At 44.2% G+C, this 11191-nt stretch overlaps 1 long non-coding RNA gene across 1 annotated transcript in view; it reads right to left on the bottom strand.

The window, feature by feature from the left end:
- Nucleotides 1-1052: 1052 nt before the first annotated feature.
- Nucleotides 1053-11191, bottom strand: part of LOC116570137 — an 85313-nt gene continuing 75174 nt past the window's right edge. The window contains exons 8-10 of the long non-coding RNA XR_004277292.1: nt 6245-7213; nt 4541-5957; nt 1053-3260 (exon numbers count right to left, since the gene is read on the bottom strand). This is a non-coding gene — a long non-coding RNA (uncharacterized LOC116570137). The remainder of the gene's footprint in view (nt 3261-4540; nt 5958-6244; nt 7214-11191) is intronic.

Here is an 11191-nt window from a genome sequence, read left to right as displayed (position 1 = left end):
CTGGACCCTTTACTCACGTAACATCCAAGACTTCTTTCCAACAACTGTTCCATTGAGCTTAACCCTACACAAGGTTGCTATAGAACATACATTTCTATTACATGCACATACTCATAACAACCAGAATATTTTAGAACATCAATACCTTCCTCTACTAATTCCAATTTACAAACTTGAACGAGGCTGACAGTGTTTTACAGCTTACACAGATGCAGATTCCTTCTATTACAACAAAGTAAAAAAAAAAAAAAAGAGGCTGTTATTAAAAAAATAATAATAAAATAAAATAAAAAAGAAGCTGCCCAAATTTTTATGCTGGGTTTTATTGTTATTGCTGCTGCTGCTGTTTCGTTGTTTTTAGAAAGAGAGTGCGTACACAGGAGGGCAAGGGACAGAGGGAGAGGGAGAATATCAAGCAGGCTCCAAGCCCAGCTCAGAGCCCATGCAAGGCTTGATCTCACAACACTGTGATCACTACCTATGCCAAAATCAAGAGTCAGCTGCTTAACAGACTGAGCCACCAAGGCACCCCATTGTACTCTTAAATGCATCAAATATTCCTTGTTATTGAGTGTACAAGTCTTAGAAATTGAAGTTTTTTGATCACACAATCATTTTTTGTGTGTAAGAAATTTATCGTAATATACTTTCATGTGTATTGCACTCACTGAGTGACACAGACTTGGTCTCTTAATATTCATAAAGCATCTTCCAAAATTTTCAGTATTATAGCATGCTATCGTTAATTTTTATCAAAGTTATATATGTAATTTTCATGAAAATATAATATAAATGAACTTTCCCTTTGGGGCATTAAAATATTTCTGAATAGGACCCTTTTTTATAAGAAGAGTAATTGATGAATGCTTTTAGGTATTTTTTTAAAAGAATTTATTTTTTATTTATTTGTCAGAAAGAGAGAGTGCGGGCACACAGGCAGGCAAAGTGGCACGCAGAGGCAGAGGGAGAAGCAGGCTTCCTGCCGAGCAAGGAGCCCGATGTGGGACTTGTTCTCAGGACACTGGGATCATGACCTGAGCAAAAGGCAGCTGCTTAACCATATGAACTACCCAGGCATCCCCCCTTTTAAGTTTTTAAAAAATACATACAAACGCTGAAAAAAGCCCATTATCTCTTAAATACAACCACTATTAATCAACATTTTCATCAAGTCTTTTCTTTTATGCATAGTTTTTACATCATTGAGATCCTTTGTTGTCTCTTCATTGATTTAAAATTATAGCAAGAATATTAGCATTTGGGTTTTTTTTGTTTTTGTTTTTGTTTTTTTGAGGGGGCACCTGGATATGAACAGCATTTGTTTTTATACTTGAGGAATGTATAAACAAAGAGAATGATTTAAGGTGTCTCTCTGCATTCCAAGGGCTGTTGGTGGTTTCAGTTTTGGGGTTCCAGAAGGAGTAATGAGAGTGCTGCTTACTGAATGCGGAGGACTGCGGGCCTGTCTTAGATGATGACCCTGAGTCAGTGAAGTAGCATCTTGGTCCCAGCAGTGTCCGGTCTCCATAGCTGAGTCTACTTGGGTCTCCCCACCAGCTCCTCCCACCGCAGGTGCTCAGACCATGCCTTCGCCAGGTCCCGAAGTAGATCAAAGGGCCAAAGTCAATTTTGTTACAGAGAAAATTGAGATAAATGGCCTTCCTTCAACCATGAAGTTTTGCTTTCCCTTTTCTCCCAACCTGGTGATAAATGAACAACTGTACATGACCTTAGAGAGTGAACTCCTGGTAAAATACAGCATCTAAGGTAGTTGAGACTTGGAGCCTTCAGTGGTGTGGCCAAGCCCCCCTCTGGCTGGTAAGTGGCAGCTGCGGAGCCCCCTCTCTCTGGGGTCCACATCTCCGGCCCTTCCACCTTTCTGTAAAGACCCACACCCCTGTTTCCAAGCAGGCGTAAAACACCATGGAAAATATGAGACAAAAGTGCAGCTGTCCTTGGCCGCGTGGAATTGGAAGATATTTCAATCAGACAGAATTAATGGGCTTATGGCAAAATCCTTCTAATTCCTCAGTCAGCTCGTCTGAGCCCGGGTTCGGGGTCCCCCCATTGCTGGGTTTTCATCGGAGGCTGACAGATGCTGCAGGTTGAGAACACAAACCGCGCAGGGCGGGAGGTGGCTTTGGTTTTCATAAAGGCCACAGGTGTTCGGGTTTGCCTTTCTGCTTTGCCCTTCTTTACACGCTGCCAGACGACAAAGACGCGATGAAGAAGACTGCTTTACCTTCTGAGGTTTCACACAACCAGAAGGATTTGCTGCACGGGGGGCGGCTTTCATTCGTCTCCTGTGTTTTCCCTGGGAGAGTTGGGCTCTCAAAAACAGCTCCAGAACCTCGAACCTGGAGGGCAAGTCGGGCTTCCCTCTGAGGAAAGGCAGGTTAGAAGAATAATACAGTGGAGTGAAAAGAGCGTTCTAACCAGGCCACGTGAGAGACCAGGGCTGGGATGCACCCGTGACAGCCAGAGAACGGTGAGAAAGGGACCAAACAGTTCACAATCGTCTCTTTGAAGCAGGGAGACTTTACCATGAAAGGCACACCCTTTGCCACTTGACAGCATTACAAAGAAATATATTTTCCCAAGCCAGCAGCTAATAGGGCCCCAAATGGAAACTTTCAATCTTTTGTTCTAATCATTCAGGTTGTCTTGAAAGAGAAGGCTGAAAATACGTAATTTCCCACCTGAGACTAGGTCACAGTTTCCTCATCCATAAAATCAAGGATTCTGAGCACACAACCACGGAGGGGCTGTTCTGGTATGGTCTCTGTTGTTTTTATATAAACTCAACAAACAGCACTGAACACTTTCCTTCTGGCAGGTGTTGTGCCCGTCTCCCACAGTGCCCAAGACACACATTTCCTGCCTGTAAGGAGCTACAGTTCACAAGGGGCCTCCAGGCCATACAAAGCCAAGTCTGGTGTGTCTCTGGTGCAGGAGATGCAGAGGGCCAAAGGAGGAATGAATGGAAGGAGAGATTTCATGCAGATGAAGACAAAGACTTTGTGGAAGAGGTGGCATTTCATTAAGCCTTGAAGGATGAGAGGGGTTTCAACACACGGATGTGAGAAAAAAAGGAAATCTAGGCAGGGGAGGAGCACAAGCAAGAAGTAGGAAAAGCTAGGTGAGTCCATAGTATCCTGAGATAAACACACCTGGGGCATAGGGCCGGAGCAGAGGAATCATCCGGAGGCCTTGAGCATTAGGGCATCCACTGAGGAGCCATTGAGGGCCTAAAGGAAGGGCTGTAATATCATTACACATATCAAAATTGTACTTTAGTAATATCACCAGCAAAACTGGCATATTTGTTTTCCAAAGGGTCCCCTGGGTGACAAATGGAGGGGCTATTAGAACCCGCCCAGGCTGACTTCCAAGCTTGTGCACATAACTCTCCAAGAAGGCCACAGAAACACTCTCGATGAGCTTCAGAGCTACAGCTGCAGTGTTCAGACTCCAGTGTCTTACCCAGAGCAATACACTGGGGGGAAACAACATCAGACAGGAAGGGGTGGAGATTCACCTGCTAATTCCTAGCCATAATGGGTGGAATGGTGGCCCCCAAAAGATATGTCCACACCCTAACCCCTGCTACTATGAGTATTACCTTATATAGCAAAAGACTGAACATGACTTTACATGACTAAAGATGTGAATAAGTCAAGGATCTTGAGAAGAACTTACCCTGGATTAGGGTAGCCCTACACGCGGCCTCACGTAACCTTATAAGACACATGTGCAGAGAAGGGAAGAAAGAAGCAATGTGACCACAGAGATGGGAGTGACGTACCACGAGTAAGGAATATCCGAAGCCACCAGAAACTGGAAGAGGCAAGGAATGGACTCCCCCCAAGAGCTTGGACAGGAATACAGCCCTGAACCACCTTGATTTCAGACTTCTGACCTCCAGAACTGTGAGGAGAAACCTTCTATTGTTTGAAGCCCCAGGCTATGGAAATCAGTTATAGCAGCCACAGGAAACCAAAATACTAGGTAACCTTTTGTTAAATGTAAATTCATTTTGAGGGACATCTTGGTGGCTCAGCCAGTTAAGCATCTACCTTTGGTTCAGGTCATAATCTGAGGGTCCTAGGATGGAGTCCTGTGTTGGGCTCCTTGCTCATCAAAGAGTCTGCTTTTCCCTCTGCCTGCCACTCCCCCAGCTTATGCTCTCTCTCTCTCACAAATAAATAAAATCTTAAAATAAATAAATTCATTTTGAATTAGTGATATATGCATATGTTTCAAAATCTTAGAAGGGTAAAACATTTATGGTTAGTAGGAAATCTCCCTTCTTTTTATGCCCACAAGCTACCAGTCTTCCTCCACAGAGGCATCCACTATTAGTGGTTCTAAGTGGCCATTTAATCGTGTGTGTGTGTGTGTGTGTGTGTGTGTCTACAGAATCTTGCAATTATCCCTAAGTAATCTGGAAGGTAGTGTGTGCTATAAGGTTATGAAAACAGACCTTATCCTTGAAGACAGACAGATTTGGATCAGATTCCTTCCCAGTTCCAACACATACCTGGAGACTTTCTGGGCAAGCTCCACAACCTTGGAAGGCCTTGGTTTTCTCCTCTGTGAAATGGGGATGATGATGTGTCCCACGTCTGGGACTGCTGTGAGGATTCGATGAGTTGACATGGGTGAAGCTCCCAACTGGTATGTGGCTGCCTAGAGAGTCCCCATCCTATGGGCTAATGTCACTGCTGCTCACATGGCCTGTGGCAGGTGCCTCTCAGCTCAGCCTTTCTCTGCTTGGAATCAGCCCGGTGCATCCTTTGCTGACATGCCTAAGAGAGACAGCTACATTCTTGTCATTCCAGGGTTATTTCTGACTGCCTGCCATGGTATCTTCCTTCACTGTTGATGGAAAACCAAGGTTACAAAACATCGATAAGCCAATTTTTTAAACCCCTAAAGAGAAAGTAGTGAGCATTAAGTGGAGACAGATGTGTCTCGGTTACAAAGACAGGATTCTGGGCCTCTGCCCATACTGTTCCCTCACCCACAATTGTCCCAAGTACAAAAATTCCAATGGCAACTATGCAATAGGGTTGTCATTGCAATGGAAAGAATGTCAGAGTTAGGGAATTCAGAGCTACTTATGTCCACTGCAACTCTGGCCTCAATTCTTCCACTTGGCGAGCCTCAGTTTTTTTATCTGTAAGATGGGGGTGATGTTCTTTTTCATACCCATCTCAGAGTCATCATGTGGGTTCCAAAAAAAGAATCAGGTGCCAACTTAGGCATTACTTACTCCATTCCTAATTTTATAGATGAGGAACTTGAGAGCCTCAGAAGGCAAGTCACCAGCCCAAGATTACCCAGCAAGTCAGGAGCTGAGCTGGGGCTGGATCTTGGCCCTCTGGAGAGACCTCTTTTCTCTTGAGCAGGCTGAGGAGACTGATGTGATAAACCATAATATACTGTTTAACTGTCGCTTGAGACCACTCATCTTAATGATGTCTAGACCTCAGTTCACCTGTTTCTTTTTCTAAAGCTTTGCCCCAAATGGACACAAGCCTTAGCCCTCTGCTGTTTGGCCTTTGGAGAAAGGGTATGGCATATTTGAATTCCCCCTGCAAAGGCGGGCTTCTACTCTTAATCCCCTCCTGACTACTGGCTTGTGACAGCAGTGACTTCACCCACCCCTCTGTGCCCCTTGATGAAGAATGCAGAGCATGAGCCTCGTGCATAAGGCCACTTGACCTTCTGCAAGGTGACACGGTGATGGGGGTAGGGTGTGTGGAGCCTTTTAGTGACAAATGATTCTTACCCAGATTGGATAAACATTCCCTAAGCCCACATGTAACTCTCAAATATTTGCTTCTCTGACTTGGACTTCATTCTGCCCAAGTTGTAGGGGAATAGAAAACAGCTTGAAGGCTTCTCATAAATGTTTGCCATGATCCAAGAGGAGGTGTCTTCTTTCTTTTTACCTGCCATTACAGATAAAACAACAGGGCAACAAGTTTGACACTGTGACGGGGAGGAGCGGCATCTGAATGAGCAGGGACGGCAGAAAGGTGATTTGGCCGCCTTGCTCTAGGAGAGGTGAAAACACCCAACACTCTAGTTCCCTCCTCTCACATCCAGAGACACGGCAGAGGGCAAACAACAAGCCCACACATAGCAGGATCGAAACGTATCCATCAGTTTTCACTTAGAACAGATAAGAGGGTCTCATGATGACCACAGAGAGTCCTCCTGGGAGCTGCACGCTCACCCTGAAGTTTGGTTTGTATTTTTATACGTCCTCACGTCACAAACCGGCAGCCTTTCGTTTCACCTTGAGGAGCTCCTTCCAGAATGACGATTCTTATTTAAGCCAAGCTTTACCATGATGGCTGCGAAACGATCTTCCAGCCCTAAAACTCCCTTCCTGTTGATCGGCTGGCATTTTACTGGAAGCAAGAGCCTCTTCCTCAGTATTAATCCACTTATTACTGATCTATCATCACAAGACTCAGAGATTCCTATTTTTTTTTTTAGATTCCTATTTTTTAATGGCTTATTTTCATGACTATTTTGATGCTTGAATTATCCCAGATTTGGCTGATGGAAGCCACTTCAGGCTGATTTCCGTATCTTTTTGACATGCCCCCATCACTTCTTTGAGCACTGCCTGACTCTCCAGCACAAGATGGATCAATTGTAAAAGGAAAGCACAGGGATTAGAACAGAAGAGAAGATGGCACTTACAGATCAATAAAGGTGATTGTGCATTGGCAATCATATGTGTTAATAGGAATAATTATCCCAAGTGTTTAACCCACAAAGAAATAACCATGCATAGAAAGCAGGAAGGACTAGAAGAAAATGCTAGAAAGCTAGAAGTAACTTCGTGAGGATGATGAAAGTTGTTTTCATATTGCTCTTTTTTCCCCCGTATATCCCAAATTTTATGTGATGAGAATTTTTGTAATGAAAATAATTATTTTTCTTTCTAAGAATAATGGAGTGGGCCGACTCTAAGAACACTGTAAAAGGATGAATAAAGATGTTAACAAACACTAAGAGAAATCGGCGGAAAGCACTTCATTGTCGTCAGTCACGCTGTCAAAACAAACCTCTGTGCCACACGCAGTAAGGAACAAAGTCTTAGAAAACTTGGCTTCCTGGACCTGGTTCTGCCATGTGTGCCTGAGTGACTTTGCGCAAATCACATTGTCAATTTGGGCCTCGATTTCTTCATCTGAAAAAAAAAAAAAAGATCATAAGTTCTTCCTATATCAGCCGTGCTACGAGACTCAAACAAAACCATATATACAAAACATCCTTTAAAACCTTACAAAGGTATATCATTTTCTTCAAGAGTTTTTTTAAAAATTGGCTTCATGCTTTATGCAAAGCTTGCGTTTTTAGCAGGTTCCTTTGACATGGGTGGCAGAGAAGAGCTCCGGGAGTGTCTATGAGCCTGCTTGGGTCTGTCTTATACCCAAGACAGCAGCAGCTCCATGGCTGCATCTTGAACTGGGCTCGCTAGAAGCCACCTGGGGATGAGGACTCATGTGCAAGTGATTTATTAGGGAGTGTTCCCAAACAAGCATGGAAGTGGGGAAGTGGGATCAGAGAGGAGAGGTAGCCCAGCAAGTACCTCATCGGACAAGTCACTCTGTGATAACTTTGGCTCAGCCCACAAGTGAACTCCAGGGAAAGTTACATCCCAGGGTCGTCCTGGACAGGGGCGAGGGGGCTGGAGCACTAATACCTTTGTACCCATCAGTTACTGAAAAACAAGATGTGGGTGGGCAATCCCCCAGGTGCTTCCAGCTCTTCAGCTCTCCGGGGGACAGGCAAAGCGGATTCCAGCAGCCAAAGAAATTAAATGTGGCCAAAGATGGGCTCCAAAATGGTAAGGGGATCCGAGTGGGTGTAGGCAGAGCACTGAGAACATCAGCCCAAAGAACGCTGGACATTCAAAACATAGCAAATGAAGTGAGAACCAGTGTTACACACAGCACAGGCCTTAGAGAGGCACCACAGTTAGGTACATGGAGACTGGGCCCAGAGAGGCTGAGTGACTAGCCCTGAGTCACACAGATGGCAGCCAAATTCCAGCCCTGGTCTGCCTGGGTGAAGTCCATCTGATCTGCCAAAACCTGCTCACTCTCTTCTATACTGTGTCGCTCACTACACTGGGCCTAATGCCCTTTCCATGGAGGGTCATCCATAGAGAATTCTTCATGTGCCACAGACTCTTACAGACCGCCCTGCCTCCAGAAAGCTCAGACCCCCTGTGGATGTCTTCAGGACGGCATTAGTGGTCCCCCTCCCCCCAATGTAGTCACCCCTCTCTTCTTGAATTTGTCTAACTCAAGGCACCAAGAAGGTTGGAACGTGACTTTCTGAACCCCAAAGAGAGACGCCTATGTCTCAGATACAGGGTGGCCCGTCTCCTGGCTCCAAAGACATTATTAGTGATTCGGGGAGAGTCAGTTAGATAAACAGGTACCATCCCAAACAAAAGACCTTGTGAGCTCAGCCGTTTGTTTCTCCTTTATTGTACTTAAATGCAATTACCCCACATCCTGCATTCTGAACATGAGCAAACATGTGAAGGAGCCAGACACTCGGGAGCTCTAGTCACGCAGACCTTGCATCTAGCTAGAGAGCTGTGGCCCAGAACCCCGGTTCCATGGCCAGCCCTGCCACACACTTGCTGAGAGACAACTGGGTAAGATGTACAGTCTTTTCATAAAGGGGTAAGATGTACAGTCTTGTTCATAAACGGGTCAAGCCATACCTACCCCATAATGGCACTATGCGGGTCTACAATATATCTAGAAGGCTTCAAGTGTCAAGCTCAAGGTACACATACATAAAAGTATTTTATCCACATTTGATCTAGCAGTTTGGTTTTTATAAAGCCAAATGCAATCACTCCCCTTTCTCAGTATCATTGATCCAACATCCTCAGACAACCAGACACCAGGCAAGAGTTAGGATACAAATTTATAAGACCTCTGGGAGGAGGCACCAGATGACAAGAATCCAAGCACCCTCCTCATTGTGAAGTGACCAGGCTCCAAAGCCCAGTGTATTCTCTTCTAGGCAGTTCTAACAAGCTTTATTATTATGTCTGGTTTCTCTGAGGAGAAGTAAACAAAGACTCAAGGAGTTGGCCCGCTGACCCTAGCAAAAAAGCAGTATTTAACAGCCTGACAGGATAAATGTCCAAGAGAGTATAAATGACAGCTGTATTCACTCAAAATCACAGTCTGGGGTCAAAAGCCTACACATTCCAGAAGGCCGTGGTGTTGGTAATGACTCAAGACGCTAAGAATCAAGCTGCATTGTTTCCTGCGCTATTTCATAGTGCAGAGGAGTTCGTAGTAGAAAAGTTGACAGAAAAAATGTCCAACAGCACTAGGAATTAAAACATAAGCATATTAAACAATAAGGAAGTCTATGGTGTTTATGTTAGTATGTATTTTCTGAACTGAAAACGCTCGATGCTGGTGAGGATAAGGCAAAACTTGTTCCAGAAAGCCAAAAATAATATAAATGTCTCAAAATAAAGGAAAGAGAAAGTGAATTCTCATAGAATAAAATGACATTTAGCATCCACTGAAAGTGGAAAATTGGAAATCTATACAGGAACAGGGAAAATGGCTTATGATGTCCATGAGAAACCATAAGACACTAAGTTTCATGTACATACCACATCCAAGTGCCCACAACCACGTTTCCATGAAAAAAAAAAAAAAGACTGCAAGGAATATCACTGTGCTTTTATTCTTGCCATCCCTTCCTTCCTTAGCACTATACAGGCAGAGAAACTGAGGCCAAGTGGCTGTCTCTGCCCTGAGAACCTGCCCCTACAGTTTCCATGTGACCCGCAGGAGGAGAAGGGGCAAAGAGGAAAAGCTGAGGGCCGGGCACCAAGAGGGTCATGACCCAGAGGACATGTGGGGCTGGGCTGGAGAGGGCTGGCTCAGCACATGGCTTTGTCATGAGTTTTCAAACTCATGAAGCCTGCTCCGTGACAGGCCCCGAGGAACAGAGGCAGGTCCGATCTGGTGTCCGCCCTCACAGAGCACATGGGAGGGAGAGATGGTCTCTGCCTGAAGTGATCAGGGAAGGCATCAAAGAGGAAGCGGTATTTGGACCTCGAACCCGGTAGGGGGCATGCAGCATGCTGGAGGAAGTTTGTGCTAGCTCCAGAGGGATGACTGCTAAATTGTCAGGAACCTTGCAGGCCGGTGCTTAGGCAAAGCCATTGATAAAAACAAGTTCTATACACTTACAATTTGATAAAAAAATATTTGAAGCAAAGGTAATATGCAAACTTCATCATATCCTCATTATTTTACTTTCTCTTCCTATTATCTGTACCTTTGAGGTTGTTTATACCTACTGTGCCTGGGCGGTGGGAATACTGTAGTCATGTGCATCTCTTCTCAAATCCATGTTCAATGGCACCAAGTCACCATCTTGAAACTCTGGCACTGGGAGTATTTACATCACAGAAATGGGCAAATGCTCCAAATCAGAACTTGGCTTAATGTTTTGTTGACAATCAAGCATTCAGACCCTGGACTTCTAATAAATGATGGAGAATATGTTAACAATGTAGACTAAATTCAAAAGTCTGCCATGCTTACAGGTTGTTGTTTTTTTTAATATTATGAATAGCATTAAAATATGAGGGAATTCTTCCAGTACTTGAGAACTATTATCTGCTCAACAGACAATTATCTTTGTTACTGATGAATGAGTGAAGTTCCATTGTATGTCTTCATTATTTCATTTTGTCTTACTCATAATATAAAGGAAAATACCAGTCAACATTCATGAAAGAACTTCACTCCACAACATGAGCGACTTCTTTTCTTCACCGCATCCTATGGTAACCAAGCATTTGTTCATAGTTCGGTTTTGCAATGCAATTGTTGGCAACAGAATTAGAAAAACTGACAGCAGATTTTACAAGGAATAGCAGCACTGAAGCTAAAAGCATATGGGATTTACGATATGGTATTGCATTTTATCTGTAAATTGGATGCTACACATTCTTTACATCCGGAAAATGTGTAGTAAACATATACAGATATATATTATACGTCCTTCTTCAGGAGAGCCTTTGGTAAACATCTACTAACATACCACAGGTAAGGACTGGGCAGGAAGAGGCAGGAGTGGGTAGAGAATGGTACAGCAGGGATTGTAA

Source organism: Mustela erminea, chromosome 12 (assembly GCF_009829155.1).
Source record: "Mustela erminea isolate mMusErm1 chromosome 12, mMusErm1.Pri, whole genome shotgun sequence".
Lineage (NCBI taxonomy): Eukaryota > Metazoa > Chordata > Mammalia > Carnivora > Mustelidae > Mustela > Mustela erminea.
This window is presented reverse-complemented; position numbering and strand designations above follow the sequence as displayed.